This window comes from Rhinatrema bivittatum, chromosome 5 (genome assembly GCF_901001135.1).
Source record: "Rhinatrema bivittatum chromosome 5, aRhiBiv1.1, whole genome shotgun sequence".
Lineage (NCBI taxonomy): Eukaryota > Metazoa > Chordata > Amphibia > Gymnophiona > Rhinatrematidae > Rhinatrema > Rhinatrema bivittatum.
The window spans coordinates 230,498,441-230,515,269 of NC_042619.1; the positions used below are offsets into that span (position 1 = coordinate 230,498,441).

Below are 16,829 nucleotides of genomic sequence, written 5' to 3' on the forward strand. Positions count from 1 at the left end.
GGGAAGGGCTGACGGCAAGCAAGAACTTTACACCATGATGTAGCAATGCTGGACGGGGGGCCCTTGCTGTGTGAACACATAAGCAAAAGTACTGTGTCAAAGAGAGTGAGAGAGACACACACACCCACACACACTTTGTCTGTGAGAGAGAGTGTGTGTGTGTGGGTATCTGTCTCTGACACAGACACACACTCTCTGTGTGTGGGTGTGTCTTTGTGTCTGAGAAAGAGTATGTGTTTTGTGGGTGTTAGTGTGTATGTGCCAATAAAGTTTCTGCAATCTAAAAAATCTGTTTGTGACTGAGTGTGTGTGTGTGTGTGTGTCTGGCATTGGCTGGCAGTGTCATTTATTTGCAACTGGTTCAAGAACCAGACCTGGAATCTAGGATACATCTCTATAAAAGATATAAGCAGATGTGCAGGGGGGCCCAACCAATTTGCATGGATGGAACGGGGGCTGCAGCTCTGCTCACCCCTGGTCTAGAATGTGTTTAACTTCTTAGTTATTTAGGAAAGATGAAGTTTATTTTGGCTCAATTCTACTGGGTTCCAGGGTTGACTTAGTGTGCTTTTGGGAGCTGTTGACACATGTGCCGCAGGGAACGTGCATGAGGGTGCCAGATACTCCATGGGCCGGTTTTGAAAAAATCCCCTAGGCCAAAAGTTTCCTGCAATCCACCTCTGCTTGCTCCTAACCCATGGTAGCTCTTGAGGTCAGGTAGATAACTGCTGTGGGACCTTGAATGGCCCCACTATGCGAGAAAACTTCCTCCATCTTGGACAGGAGAGGTTTCAATCAGCCTCTCTGATCTCAATGGCTTAAGAAAGCAAATACGTTCTTCATTAGCTCTGATAGCTATGCTCCCAAAGCCTAGGAGACTTTCTGTGCCGGAGTTGGAGGAAATTCTTCCTCGTCAGAAATCCAGATCAACTTATCCTTACTAAGGGCTGCCCGCAAAGCCAAGGGAAAACTCGGCACTGTAGCAGTTGCATCTACTGCATCTTCCATTGAACAACACTTTGGTCCATGGATGGTGCTGGCACGGTCTCCTTCCACACCACAGCGGGACTCTTGGGCTTATGTGCCAAAGCACCCTGGCATGCTGTGCCAAATGTGACGACTGCACCCTAGAATGCAAGCTTCACACTAATGCCATGGATGGTGTCCATGTCGGCCCTAAGTTAAAATAAATGGCTCACTACCAAGGGGATCTTCCACATCCTGAAAGATGATGGAACTTGTAACAATGAGGCTATCTCCAGCCTGGGCACTGAGGAGGGGCCCGCTATGGGGGAGCCCTGTGCCAATGAAACCAATCTTTCCTTTGGCTCCAAGGGTAATGGTCCCAATGAGGGTCCTTCACGTCGTTTAGGCGCTCTTTTCGGTGTCATGAGCTTCCACACCACACCCAACCCCTGACCCGAGATGGATCCAGGAACTGGCACCATGGGACGGAGAGAGCTTTCCCCTGCTTGTGGGAATGAAAGGGGAAGATTCCCACCTTGACGTCCTATGCCAAAGGTCCAACTTGACACCTCCCTCCTGGATAAGGAGTAGCTGCACTTCTCAGCCTTGCACCCAAATGTTGGGCTTTTACCTGCCAGTGATTTCCTTAGAGCCTTCATCTTCCCGGTGCAGTCTGGCTGTGCCCCAGGGGGCATCCAACCACAGCTGAGGCAGTTGAAGGCGTCATGGTCCTGGCCCAAGCAGTGATAGCAGACGGAGTGTGTATCCATGATGGACATCCAGAGCCCCCTGATGCAGGCCTTGAGGCTGCTGACCAGGGGCTTCTTGGCCTTGGGCTTTTCCATGCTCATCTAAATAATCTTTTTATTTTTGTTTTAAGAACAAAGCTCTGGAATTTGTTGCCAGAGGATGTGGTTAGTGCAGTTAGTGTAGCTGGGTTCAAAAAAGGTTTGGATAACTTCTTGGAGGAGAAGTCCATTAATGGCTATTAATCAAGTTTACTTAGGGAATAGCCACTGCTATTAATTGCATCAGTAGCTTGGGATCTTCTTAGTGTTTGGGTAATTGCCAGGTTCTTGTGGCCTGGTTTGGCCTCTGTTGGAAACAGGATGCTGGGCTTGATGGACCCTTGGTCTGACCCAGCAGGGCAATTTCTTATGTTCTTAAAACTTCTCTTTTGAGGGGCGGCAGTTGCAGAAAAAATAGAAGACGCAATGAGGGAGTAAAAGTAACACTAAGGCCAGAAACCAAAATATTTTAAGAAAGAGACTGGGATATGTCGATGCAGTAGCTCAGATGACGAAAGACTGTAGGGGCTTATGCGGAAGTGTGTGCATGTGGGAACTCCTGCACATGCTCAGTAAGGAGGTATTTTCAAAGAAGTTGCATGTGTAGATGTAACACATCATACCAATTTTCAAAAGCCCATTTAAGTGCTTAAAATTACACTTCTGATTGTAAAACCATTGGCATATATTCAATGGCATATATTGTAGCAATTTTACAAAGCCCACATACATGCGTAAAGTGCATTTACATGTGTAAAACCTAATTTTAAGCATGTCAATCCTTTCAAAAATGAACCCCATGGTTTTAATGAGCTTTGCACGCTAGGCTGTGTTGGATGACATCACCTTGGGTGTTATGCCTGCATCATCTAAGAGAATTGAGAAGGAGCGGAGTGGATACCAACTGGACTCCAGAGCTGGAAGGAGAAAGGAGGAAACTGGGACCCACTATAGGAGTTTCAGCCAGGAGAAGAGATTTGGAGAAAGAATGATCAGCAGTGGACCACAGGTATTGTGCAAGGGAGATCGTTAGGGGATAGGAGAACCTTTTCCAGTGCAAACCACACAGCCTTATGTTCCACTAACAGGTAGAAAAGAGACCCTGGGAAAAGATCAAGGGACTACTGACACAGATTATTTGGGATTTGATTTATTGCTGCGATTATGGATGTGACCAGGAGCAAATATACTTGGTGCCAATTTATTTCCACTGTACCAGCTGAACAGTAAACTTTTTAGTTTTTTGGAACACCACATATGTGTCCAGACTGTTTCTTGGCACTGGGAAATGGCAGAGATACAAAGTTTGAACTTATACCCACAGAAAAAAGATTTATAAGGGCCTAGAGTCTTGGAGATTCATTCTCCTCCTCTTTCGGAGAATCCAGGCCAGGCTTTAGCGGGACTGTGTATGAGGAAAGTCCTGGTACTGAGGTTGCTTCCTGCTTTCACGGTCACAAAGAGACGAAGGGCTACGTAACTAAAACGGTGAAGGGGTGGTTTGATTTTTTTCAGACTCATCTGCAGGAAATACGGATCAGACCCAGAGATTCTCTCCTTTCCACCCATTGCCTAAAAGCTGGCGTGAGATCACGCAGAGCTGAAACGCTCAGTGGAGCACAGGACTTGGTGAGAGAGGTAACGGTGGTGGGGCCGCTTGGCAATAGTGATCATAATATGATCAAATTTGATTTAATGGCTGGAAAAGGAACAGTGTACAAATCCAAGGCTCTCGTGCTAAACTTTCAAAAGGGAAACTTTGATAAAATGAGAAAAATTGTTAGAAAAAAACTGAAAGGAGCAGCTACAAAAGTAAAAAATGTCCAAGAGGCGTGGTCATTGTTAAAAAATACCATTCTAGAAGCACAGTCCAGATGTATTCCACACATTAAGGAAGGTGGAAAGAAGGCAAAACGATTACCGGCATGGTTAAAAGGGGAGGTGAAAGAAGCTATTTTAGCCAAAAGATCTTCATTCAAAAATTGGAAGAAGGATCCAACAGAAGAAAATAGGATAAAGCATAAACACTGGCAAGTTAAATGTAAGACATTGATAAGACAGGCTAAGAGAGAATTTGAAAAGAAGTTGGCTGTAGAGGCAAAAACTCACAGTAAAAACTTTTTAAAATATATCCGAAGCAGAAAGCCTGTGAGGGAGTCAGTTGGACCGTTAGATGATCGAGGGGTTAAAGGGGCACTTAGAGAAGATAAGGCCATCGCAGAAAGATTAAATGATTTCTTTGCTTCGGTGTTTACTGAAGAGGATGTTGGGGAGGTACCCATAATGGAGAAGGTTTTCATGGGTAATGATTCAGATGGACTGATTCAAATCACGGTGAACCTAGAAGATGTGGTAGGCCTGATTGACAAACTGAAGAGTAGTAAATCACCCGGACCGGATGGTATACACCCCAGAGTTCTGAAGGAACTAAAAAATGAAATTTCAGACCTATTAGTAAAAATTTGTAACTTATCATTAAAATCATCCATTGTACCTGAAGACTGGAGGATAGCAAATGTAACCCCAATATTTAAAAAGGGCTCCAGGGGCGATCCGGGAAACTACAGACCGGTTAGCCTGACTTCAGTGCCAGGAAAAATAGTGGAAAGTGTTCTAAACATCAAAATCACAGAACATATAGAAAGACATGGTTTAATGGAACAAAGTCAGCTTGGCTTTACCCAGGGCAAGTCTTGCCTCACAAATCTGCTTCACTTTTTTGAAGGAGTTAATAAACATGTGGATAAAGGTGAACCGGTAGATGTAGTATACTTGGATTTTCAGAAGGCATTTGACAAAGGTCCTCATGAGAGGTTTCTAGGAAAAGTAAAAAGTCATGGGATAGGTGGCGATGTCCTTTTGTGGATTACAAACTGGCTAAAAGACAGGAAACGGAGAGTAGGATTAAATGGGCAATTTTCTCAGTGGAAGGGAGTGGACAGTGGAGTGCCTCAGGGATCTGTATTGGGACCCTTACTGTTCAATATATTTATAAATAATCTGGAAAGAAATACGACGAGTAAGATAATCAAATTTGCAGATGACACAAAATTGTTCAGAGTAGTTAAATCACAAGCAGATTGTGATAAATTGCAGGAAGACCTTGTGAGACTGGAAAATTGGGCATCCAAATGACAGATGAAATTTAATGTGGATAAGTGCAAGGTGATGCATATAGGGAAAAATAACCCATGCTATAATTACACAATGTTGGGTTCCATATTAGGTGCTACAACCCAAGAAAGAGATCTAGGTGTCATAGTGGATAACACATTGAAATCGTCGGTACAGTGTGCTGCGGCAGTCAAAAAAGCAAACAGAATGTTGGGAATTATTAGAAAAGGAATGGTGAATAAAACAGAAAATGTCATAATGCCTCTATCGCTCCATGGTGAGACCGCACCTTGAATACTGTGTACAATTCTGGTCGCCGCATCTCAAAAAAGATATAATTGCGATGGAGAAGGTACAGAGAAGGGCTACCAAAATGATAAGGGGAATGGAACAACTCCCCTATGAGGAAAGACTAAAGAGGTTAGGACTTTTCAGCTTGGAGAAGAGACGGCTGAGGAGGGATATGATAGAGGTGTTTAAAATCATGAGAGGTCTAGAACGGGTAGATGTGAATCGGTTATTTACTCTTTCGGATAGTAGAAAGACTAGGGGGCACTCCATGAAGTTAGCATGGGGCACATTTAAAACTAATCGGAGAAAGTTCTTTTTTACTCAACGCACAATTAAACTCTGGAATTTGTTGCCAGAGAATGTGGTTAGTGCAGTTAGTATAGCTGTGTTTAAAAAAGGATTGGATAAGTTCTTGGAGGAAAAGTCCATTACCTGCTATTAAGTTCACTTAGAGAATAGCCACTGCCATTAGCAATGGTATCATGGAATAGACTTAGTTTTTGGGTACTTGCCAGGTTCTTTTGGCCTGGATTGGCCACTGTTGGAAACAGAATGCTGGGCTTGATGGACCTTGGTCTGACCCAGTATGGCATTTTCTTATGTTCTTATGTTCTTAAAAGATTCTGTAACGGATGGTCTAGCGGTAGTCCATGGAGGTAAGCCAGTGGCCCCTCTAGTAGGTCATTCGTGTTTCTGCCTTCAGGTTCCATTGATCTAGCCATAAGATTTTTCATTGAGCTGATGACTGGAGCACAGAGCCCAAAAGTTAGTCAGAGATTAAAAGGTTACCAACTACATCTTGTTGACCCTTATTTCTATGTGTGTTAAGTTTAAAGTCTTTCAAGCTGATACAGTAAAGGTTGCGGGAGAGCGGGCGAGCGCCTGCTCTCCTGGTACACGCACAGGCCACTCTCCTGTGCGCGTGATTTAGTATTCAAATGAGGGTCCCGCGGTAAAAAGAGGCTCTAGGGACACTAGTGCTTCCCTAGCGCCTCTTTTTTGACAAGAACGGCTGTTGTCAGCGGGTTTGACAGCCGACGCTCAATTTTGCTGGCGTCTGTTCTCAAACCCGCTGTCAGCCACGGGTTCAGAAACCGGACGCCGGCAAAATTGAGTGTCCGGTTTTCAACCCGTGGGCTGATTTTAAATTTTTTTTTTTAAATTTTTTACTTTTGGGACCTCCAACTTAATATCGCCATGATATTAAGTCAGAGAGTGCACAGAAAAGCAGTTTTTACTGCTTTTCTGTACACTTTCCCGGTGCTGGCAGAAATTAACGCCTACCTTTTGGTAGGCGCTAATTTCTGAAAGTAAAATGTGCAGCTTGGCTGCACATTTTACTTTCTGAATCGTGCAGGAATAACTAATAGGGCCATCAACATGCATTTGCATGTTGCGGGTGCTATTAGTTTCGGGGGGGTTGGCAGCGCATTTTCGACGCGCTATTACCCCTTACTGAATAAGGGGTAAAGCTAGCGTGTCGAAAACGCGCGTCTAAACGCGGGTTAACAGTGCGCTCCACTGGAGCGCACTGTTCTGTAGCGGTGATATCTGTGACAGAGACCAACAAAAAATATATTGCGCTTTCGAGACCTCACTTTCAGACGTGACTGAGAGCTTGGGAAGAACATGTTTTATATCTAGGGGAATGTTGTGGATGGGAGGGCACAGGGTGAGGTGTGCCGAGGAAATTGGAAGTAGCACCGGTTAGAGACAAATAGGGGTTAGTTTTCTTGTGAACGGGGTGTTAAGGTTAAGGCCTCATCAGGACTCAGGGCCAGATTCAAGTCGGATGTACCCACAGACAATATTGGGGGGGGGGGCAAAAGGCAGGGTGACAACCCTTCCCCCTGATTGCACCTGCTCAAATCCTCTCGTCTTAGGGCAGGCTTCCTCGTCTCCCCTCCTCACCTCTAAGATCTGGCGTTGACCCCGCAACAGCAACCACAGAAATTCCGTGCAGGCAGGGGTGGCTCAGGGACACCCCCCCCCCCCCCCCCGTCCCTAAACCTGGCTGGACCACTTTGGTTGGATGGAAAGGCACTCTGTGCTTGCCCACTCTGAAATTCATCATGCCCTGTCTATGCCCTCCTCCCCTCCCCCTCCCCCCATGTAAGAATTTTGGGAACCGCCGTTGAGTGCAGGGACTCCTATAACTGTTACATGCGTGCAGGCCCAGCCGCGCCCTGCCCCCTCCTCCTTCGCCAGTTTTCTGTTACCATGGAAACCCATGCAAGGGGTGGGGCACTACAGGGCCCATGGGGGGAGGGGGGACAAAGGCTATAGGAGACACCGTGCTGAGTTTCTCCGATTTTGCTACTGCAGGGCCAGCGGCACGGTGGCTGGGCTGGGCACCAGCATGGCAGCCTCAGTGATGCCCCAGTGCCTATAGAAAAAAAATAAATTTTGGTGCCGGAGGGCAGTTGCTTGTGTCTAAATCCAGGCCTATCAGGACTGAGAGCAGAAGATATTATTGCCTCCCACATTGACACTCAGACCCGGAAGGTCAATTTTTAAAACTATTCAACAGGTTAAGAGCAGATTTACCCCAGGGTATAACAGCTTGCTTGGACCCTCCCTTCCTCCACCGGGCAAAAAGTATGCATGAGGTTCTACAAGGTGTGTGCCTTCAGCCGCGTTAGGAGGAGGTGTTTCCAGGGGAGAGGGGTGTCTAGGTCGGGGGTGGGCATGGCGTACATGGAATTTTCAAAAGAGGCACTACCCAGGCGTTTTCTCTTTGATAATTATCCACAGGTACATACAATGAATGCACCCACCTCCCTTGCAACCACGTGAGCCGTGTGAAAACTGCATCCCCCCTCAAGTACCTTAGATGGTAACTTTCAAACGAGTGCGTGGATGCCCGTATATAAGTGTATATGGTCACGCGGCAACATGTGCTGATATCTTATATCCCGCGTGCAAGTACACACACGTTATAAAATAGGCTTAGGGCGGGTACGTGTGCTCCTCATTTTAAGCATTTACACGTACAGTAGGGAATAGTCAACATTTACACGCACGAGTGAGGACATTTTAAAACATGCGAGTGTGAAGGAAAGAGCCAGCTTAACCAGCTCATCCACCAATTTGCCCAGTCTATATCTAGGTCATCAAGACCCCCCTGGTTCTTTAGCCTGTACTCTCCCCAGTTTACCCAGACCCCTCACACACTTCATACATGGCTAGAAATACTTTTATTCAGGCTTAAACCTGATCTAGAGCAGGACTACATTTTGCACAGAAATGAACTGGACGCTCGCTGCATCTGCTGCACTACATACGCGCATATCTCTTGGTTCCGCCCCATTCTTACTCGATGCGAGATATTCGTGCACCGGTGCTTGTGTGCGTATGTGGCAGGTTTATAAAATTGGGCGGAGATGCACATGTGCTTAGATGTGCACGCCTCTCTTTTAAAATTCACCTTTTAGGGTTAAGTTGCTTGTTGCTTTAATCTCAGAGGTGAATGTATTTTGGTTCCCAAGCATTTTTTTTCACCATGCTCTTGTAGCCCAGTGTGGGTGAGTTGGCAACCGAGCGCCCCGGCTGGGAGAAGTGCTGTGCTGGTATGTAAGGACCCAATTCTTCTGCGGAAAAGCTTCAAAGGTTTTTGTAACCCAGCGTTGAAAATTCCTCAACCTAAAATGATGTTTTTAAAACTTTCGTTTGTTCTGTTTTTTTGGGGGATTAGTTTCTAATTTTGGTATTTTTTTTTATTTATTATTTTTGCTTTTTTTTTTTTTCTTGTTTGCAAACTTCTTCCCTCCCCTCCAGTCATCCTAACGTCTTCTCTTTCTAGATTTTCACCTTCCAGCTTCACTCTCACCACTACATATTTCCTCTGGGCCGGGTCAGGGGCAGGAGACAGTTGTGGAGTCTTTCCCTGGGCTGGAAGCAGTGGCAGCGAGCATGGACTCAAGCAAAAAAAGGCAGCAGAGGAGGCTTTTTTCTGAGCCCAGCAGCAGTGAGTAGCGGACTCTTTTCATGAGCTGGACCAGGCTGAGAGGCACTGGTGGAATCTTTCCCTGGCCAGACCCAGAGCAGGAGGCAGCAACAGAGCCTTTCTCTGGGGCCAGACCGAAATAGGAGGCAATTTATGGACTTTTTTTTTTTCCCCAGAGGGGGAATCTTTCACGGGCAGGGCCACGCAGGGTGGGAAGCAGCGTCAGAGAATTTCTCCAGGGCAGGCACAGGGCGGGAGGTGGTGGTGGTCGTGTCTTTCCCTGGGCTGGGCATTAGAAACAGAGATTCTGCAGGGAGAGGGGATTTCTGCTGGAAAACTGCATATTACTATCCCACGTTTCACTCGAGGCCAAGGATATAATGAAAGGGTTCATCCTAGTCTGGAGGGCCTATTTGGTCTCTCCCACTATCCTTTGCTGGGTTATTTCTTGCACTGGAGGAGGTGCAGCCCATTGCTGGAGCTGCAGGTGACTGATCTCTACACTTTTAGGGGTTTGTGGAATGCAGTGGGGTTGGTATTCATAAAACTTTGAATGGTCTTCGGCATAGCCCCCGGGTTTGTGCAGCAGCTCAGAGATTGATTCTGCAGGAAGAATTAGAATATTTCATGCAAAGCTTCTACAAGTCAGTGACAATGCTGTGGCATATTAGCAGAAATTTGCATAGATTGGCATTCCATGTAATGTAAAATTTTTATTTTTACTGTATAAAAGTAAAGTTATTTTCTGGACTTCTCATGTATCTAGGTAATTTATTTATTTTTTTTTCAGGTTATTTTTGGGTGTGGAAAAGAAGGAAGAGGGACCAGCATAGGGATGGGAGGAGAAGGGGATGAGGGAGAGAGAGTATAGAGTCAGACATGGAGAGGAGGAGGGGAAGGATTGGAGATAGGAAATGGAGGATCAGAGTGGGAAAGGAAAGGGGGGGATCTGGGATTGGGGGAAGGAAGATTCCCTCTCTTTTCCCCTCCCACACAAACACACACCCTGGCACTGACCCATCCCCTATCTCATACACCACTTGTCGCCTATACCCTTCCTCAGCAGCCTCCTCCCACCTATTCTCCCAGCATTTTTCTACACTTGCAGTTCTTCTCCCTCCTGATTTTCCTAATTCTCACCCTCCCTGAGATCGGCGGGGGCCAGGAGGAGGAGGAGCATGGTGGTGCCTCAAGTTACGTCCTGTTCCTCCTGGTGGCCGGCTTGCAGGTTAAAGTGTCCCGGGCCATTCCTTCTATGCATTGCTTACTGGCTGATCAGTGCAGGGAGAGTGGGTGGGGAATGTGGATGCGTGGATTTGTTACAAAACTTGGTGGTAAGACATTGGAGAGAGGGCCTTGGTGTTGGATTAAGTATTGATTTTGTAAGAAAAAGAGGAAGATGACAAGGCAGGTGGAGGACAGAATTTGGACATGCTTGGGACAGGTATAGAGGAGCAGTGGTAAAAAAAAAACAGGGTTGAGAGGTCGAGGAAAAGACAGGGCGGTGGGTGGAGCTGGAAACATAAGCATGGGAGTTACATGCTCATCTTCAGGACCATAAGGGTTAGAAGGTTGTGGAGGGAGATCCCCCCCCTCTCAGATGTCGTATCCGTCTGGGTTCCTATTGCTCTGCTAATGGCACGGCGTGCAGCAATGCCACTGTGCCACAGCTCAGTCTGCTGGCACCCCCCCTCCCCCTCCCGGCCTGGTGCCCTGGGCAGCCGCCTGCCATGCTCACCCTTTCCAGCGAGCCCGCTCATCTTCCCAAAGTGGTAGAGAACCGGAGAGGAGGAATCTGGAGTGAGCAGATTTTGCTAGGTCAAATGTTCTTTATCTGCCAACATTCACTATGTTATTGCGTCACTGCCCACACGGCTGTTTAAAAGTTATCAGCATTATACTCGGGTAATTGGCTGAGTACTCACATACATTCACTTGCCTAAAGTTACGCTCCCTATTTGAAGGGTGTAACTTAAACACATCCGTTTAGGTGCATGCCATTTTTAAATAATAATAAAAAAAAAAAGCGTGCGTGTGAATGCTGACTCTGCTCCCCGGAAAACCTGTCGCTCACTGCATGGAAAAGTACGCTTGTGACCAGGTCACATACACTCAGTCCTGGGGAGGTTCAGTGCAGTCCTTTACATACATGAAAACAGGTTTTAAGCACATGAACGGATTTGACGAATGCCTCCCAAACTGGTTAAATTTGCACAAATGTGAAACTTGTCAGCAGCTTGTAACTTGAGCTAATTCATCCCCTTGTTGGTGGATGCGACCAACAGGCCGATGCAATATTGGGTGCTTGGGCCAGCGCACTGGTTGAACTCAGTATTGGACGTGTGTTTTGGACGCATAAGCTAATACCCAATGTAATAATGGGATTAGCGTGTCCAAACCACACGTCCAATCGAGCGTTTTAGCTAATAGCGCTTATCACATGTAAATTTACGTAGATGAGGCTATTAGCCATTACCCCGGGATGCAAAAAACCTTTTAAACTGAACCAGACACTACCAACCAATCACTACAACGTTTACTTCTTGTTAAACTTTTATCTTTCCTCTTACTCTACTCCCAGTTAGAATAACCCCTGTTTTATTGTAACTTTTTCTTCCATGCACTTGTTATTATTATGTAATGTATACTCTTATGTTTTAGTTATGTACGTTATAATGTATTGCTCACCCCTTGTTTTATGTAAACCGACATGATACGAACTTCCGTGAATGCCGGTATAGAAAAACACAAATAAATAAATAAAATAAATTCGCCCTGTTTAACATGGGGAAAAAAAATGCTTTCTGTGATCCCTCCTACAAAGTATCATCATGATGTGAAGTAGGAGGAACCATAGAGAAAAAAAAAAGGCTTGACCAGGAAAACAAAAGCTTTCAGGGCACACAATATACATGAACAATATACAAGGTCCCGGCTGTGTATATTGCACCGGTAGCGGGAGAAAACGAACGCTCGTATCGAGAGTCTGTTTTTGTAACCCACACTTATAGCCACCTCTCCCGGGCGCCCGTCGCCGAGGAGGCGATAGGGACGCACAATTTCCCCTAGCGCCTCCTTTTTAACGCGGCAGCTAACTTCCCTGTTACATCACGCACCCAGGAGTGGTGGATGGGTGCGCGTTAGCAAAATGGGCGCTCAATATGAGCACTCGTTTTTAGCGTGCCCATATTGCATGGGCCTGCAAATGTCCGACACACGCGTACATAGTTTTCTATTTTGGCCAAATTATTACTGATTTGTCTTTGGTCTGCTGCTTTGAGCTATTTCTTCCTTGAATGCATTTCAGTGGCAGCAGTGGGAACCTCTCCTGCTTTCTCTCACGCCTTTCGGCATCCAAGTGCTAGCCTTTGTTCTACTACCTCCCAGAAAGACAAGAAGATTCAGTGTGACCCTGACTTCACAACGCCGGAGGTCAAAGAGAACTGGGATATGAGGGTCTGCACTGGGTAAAGTTTATGTAGCTCAGTCTTGACATTTTTTTCCGGTGAGAAATTGAGGGTGGGGGGTGGGGGGAGGGGTTTGCATCTGGAAACCCAGAGTTTCATGGTTCCTTTTTCAGTTGGGCCTAACCATAACCCTTCCTGGCTCAATGCGCTCATTATAAAACTTTAGCTTTCGTCACCGACACCTTGGCGATCTCAGCTTTTATGTAAAGTTACTCAAGACTGAAATTTGCATGCGGTAACCAATTAGAAATCTACTCACTGCGGAGATCTCACGATTAAAATATTTTGCAGCATTCCATGAGCCATCACCTTGATACCTCGCTGCATAAGCCATTTTATACAATCAGAAATACAAGTCCATGCACGCAGATGAGTAAAACCAAGGCTGGGCTAGCATATCCTAAAAAAAAACCCAAACTAAAGCCATTTGGTAACCCAAATTCAGCAGGTCATGATTTTAAATTATAAAAATGAAGAGAATATTAGATCCCAAGCAGTGTGATTGGTTGGAATGCACTGTATCAATCCCTTTTGAATTATTCGCCTTGACGGTGGTGATTTTCTGAAAAAAAAAAAAAAGAAAGAAATGTTGGGTCAGGGCCAGCGGTGGCAGCCTCTGCCTTCCAGTCCAGCAGCAGTGGGGGGAAAAGGAAGTAATTTGCTGCAGTTCACAAAGCTTCCAAGTCAGTGACCTGGCGTGACCTGGCAGAAAATCCGCTCTGCCCCTTGGAATGTTTGTGTCTTCAGTCTTTCTTTTCAAAATGTCAGCTCCATTGTGACCCTTCTCCCCTCTCCCCCCCCCCCCCCCCCCCCACACACATACACTCGGTCCTCCAAACAGATTTCATCTTACAAAAGCAAGAATCCTTCCTAGAAAAGCTATTTAGTCTATTCACCGAAGGGTGAAAATGTTTTGAGGGGAGGGAGGGGGTTGGGTTTAAACGTGAGTTTCGAACAAAACCAGCATCATCCTCTTCACTAACAGAGAAGTCAAAAATATTGCATGACAAGTCGTATTTTAGTCGGAACTGCCAATTTTACGTGTGATATTTAAAATTTCATTGAAATGACTGGCAATACATTTCACTGTACTGTCAAACTAAGTATTCTGCACCCATTCACTAAACAGGTGTAGGAGTTTGTGATCATTTACCATTAATTCTAGGCACGATTGTTTTTTTGCCACTTCAAGGTGGTGAAAAAGGGTCTGGGTGGTCTTTTCTCAAAAGGACCTGTAAGAAATATGCAGTGTGTTCAGCCCTGAAAGCAAGGGTGTCGCTCAATAGTTTTTATGCAGACTAGAATCACATATTACTTGATGAGGGGTTTCAAAAAGGAGCTAGGAGGTTGAAACGATTATCTCACACATTAAACACTGACTCTTATTTTATTTTATAAAAACCATGGAAAAAAGGGTGAAAAAAAAAATAAATGTGGTATGAATCAATAAATCAATTCCCATTCCTGCACCCCATGTTCTGATGGAAGACAGAGTATCTGCATCAAGGGGAATTCTTACAACTAGAATATTTCTCTATGATAATAGTAAAACCTTCTGAAGTTGCACCTTTTCACTATTTTTGGCATCAAGAAGGTCAGTGGTGAAAGGACAGGGTTTCAGTACTTTAAAAAAAAAATGGCCTCTAGAGTTACATGATCATGCTAAACCAATAACCATCCCAAAATGTCAAGCCATCATATTGCAAGAGCAATCACGAATCAGAAGATATTCTGTCTGCAATGAGGTGTATGAAGTCTGTTTACTAACTGGATCAGAGATTATCCTGTTTCATTTACCTCTGCTGTACTGTCCAATACACAAAAATACATACAACAAAACTAAATCTATAAATTACACTGTACAGAAAGATTTCCTTACAGGAAAAACATTAAAATCTTGTTCTGCATTCAAATCCATTGGCTTCACTGTATTCAAACAATAGATTAATTGTTGATCTAACTGACCTGATTCATGCTGTCCATCTCCTCCTCTTGACTAAAGAATGTTCCAGCATTGAAAGGATAATACAGTGTACTTGTTTCACAAATGTAAAATACTGTCACATGCATGTCCGTTTAGAATCAATATTGGATAAATGTGTGCAGTCTCATATCCTTGCACAAAGAAAGGGTGCTTTTATATGCTCTCTTTACACATTTCTGAGGATATCCTCTTCTTTCACATCTCTTGGATATTACTAATGCCTGCTGTTTAAATTCCAATTTTGCCGTATTCTTCGGTTCTATTATATTTTTTAATTCATTCAATAGCAGCGCCTCCTCTGCCCAAGGCCTTGATCACAAGAGCATCGTCTTTCTTCAGAGCCTTCAACGTCTATGTATACAGATTCCCAAAACATGGATGCCTATTTCCTTACAGTTGTGTACCACTTCTTGATTATATGCAACAATTAAAGGATCATCTCAGCCTGATGGATGGTTGAAGATTGATTAGAAACCAAAAATGGTATAAACTCTCCATTTTTAGAAAACAAAAAACATATTTGTTTTAACTTCTGCATTAATGTTTTGCAAATTTTTAAGGGTAGGATGCTAGACCCTTTCTGTGATGTGATGGAGAAGGAACAGAGAAGGGCAACCAAATGATAAAGGGGATGGAACAGCTCCCCTATAAGGAAAGGCTGAAGAGGTTAGGGCTGTTCAGCTTGGAGAAGAGACGGCTGAGGGGGGATATGATAGAGGTCTTTAAGATCATGAGAGGTCTTGAACGAGTAGATGTGAATCTGTTATTTACACTTTCGAATAATAGAAGGACTAGGGGGCATTCCATGAAGTTAGTAAGTAGCACATTTAAGACTAATCGGAGAAAATTCTTTTTCACTCATTGCACAATAAAGCTCTGGAATTTGTTGCCAGAGGATGTGGTTAGTGCAGTTAGTGTAGCTGGGTTCAAAAAAGGTTTGGATAAGTTCTTGGAGAAGTCCATTAACGGCTATTAATCAAGTTTACTTAGGGAATAGCCACTGCTATTAATTGCATCAGTAGCATGGGATCTTCTTAGTGTTTGGGTACTTGCCAGGTTCTTGTGGCCTGGTTTGGCCTCTGTTGGAAACAGGATGCTGGGCTTGATGGACCCTTGGTCTGACCCAGCATGGCAATTTCTTATGTTCTTATGTTCCAAATGGAAAGGAAAAAGGTTTTTTTGGGGGTTTTTTTTTTAAACAGATTTACTACTATTGTGGATGGTTGGATGGTGACCCAACCGTACATTTTCAGGATTAAATTCTAGTTACTATTGAATTTTGACCTAGAATCCTTGTTCACTGATATTCCACAATTACAAACTCAGTAGGACTACTTTGACAAAGAGTAGTTACAAATTATATCCATCTTAATTCATTTTTGTATGAACTGACATCCCTGGGTTTAACTAATATTTTTTATGTTTGAAATTAAGGGGTGTTTCTTTGCAAGCTAAAGGCTTTGTTATTGGATCACCATGATTTCTGACATAATGAGTCATTATGCAAGCCAATCAGTGGCATCTTTTCTTCAAGAATATAAATAAAAATGGTCTGCTCTAGTGCAGTACTTTTCAACCCAGTCCTCAGGGTACACCTAGTCAGTCAGATTTTCGGAATATGCATGAGAGAGATTTGCATGCACCACCTCTGTTGTATTCAGATCTCTCTCATGCATATTCATTATGGATATTCTGAAAACCTGACTAGGTAGGTATCCCCAAGGAATGGTTTGAGAAGGCCTGAACTAGTGGAAAGGATACATAGATTTTATTTTGCAGTAGTACTAAAGAGCAGTTACAACATCTCCTGGACTGGTCTAATTCTAGAGATCCTAATTTAAAATTCACAATATGTATTGCAAGACTTTGTGTCTCCTTTTCTGCTCTTACAATTCTGATCACTTCATGTGCTTTAGAAACTGTCATATATCCATGGTCTGATTACTTACACAGGAACCCGAGACTTCTGGGGTGGGGTGAGTAGAAGCTTATGGCGAAGGCCTCAAGAGGCAGGGGTGGGATCCAGGAAGGGTAGTTTGGGCCAGTTTTAGTGTGTTATTTTATTTCAGTTCAGTAAACGAAACGAATTGAAACAAGAAGGGAAAAAAAGTCCCACATATTCCTTTCACACTCCTATTCAGATTTCCCTGTTCCCTCCATTACAGTGAACTGTCCTAGGTTCTGATGTGGAAGGAAGATAACTACTAGAAGAGTCCATTACTACATTTTTGAATCAAAGTACAAACGCTTATTATAGAAATAGAGAGCTGTTA

At 44.3% G+C, this 16,829-nt stretch overlaps 1 long non-coding RNA gene across 2 annotated transcripts in view; it reads right to left on the minus strand.

Moving 5' to 3' along the window:
* Window positions 1-16,829, minus strand: part of LOC115092521 — a 74,579-nt gene that overhangs the window by 3,552 nt on the left and 54,198 nt on the right. The window contains exon 3 of one of the 2 annotated variants that reach the window (XR_003857016.1): window positions 13,014-13,134. The exons of the other annotated variant lie outside the window; for it this stretch is intronic. This is a non-coding gene — a long non-coding RNA (uncharacterized LOC115092521). Of the gene's footprint in view, window positions 1-13,013; window positions 13,135-16,829 lie in introns of those variants that run through there. 2 annotated transcript variants of the gene reach the window in all.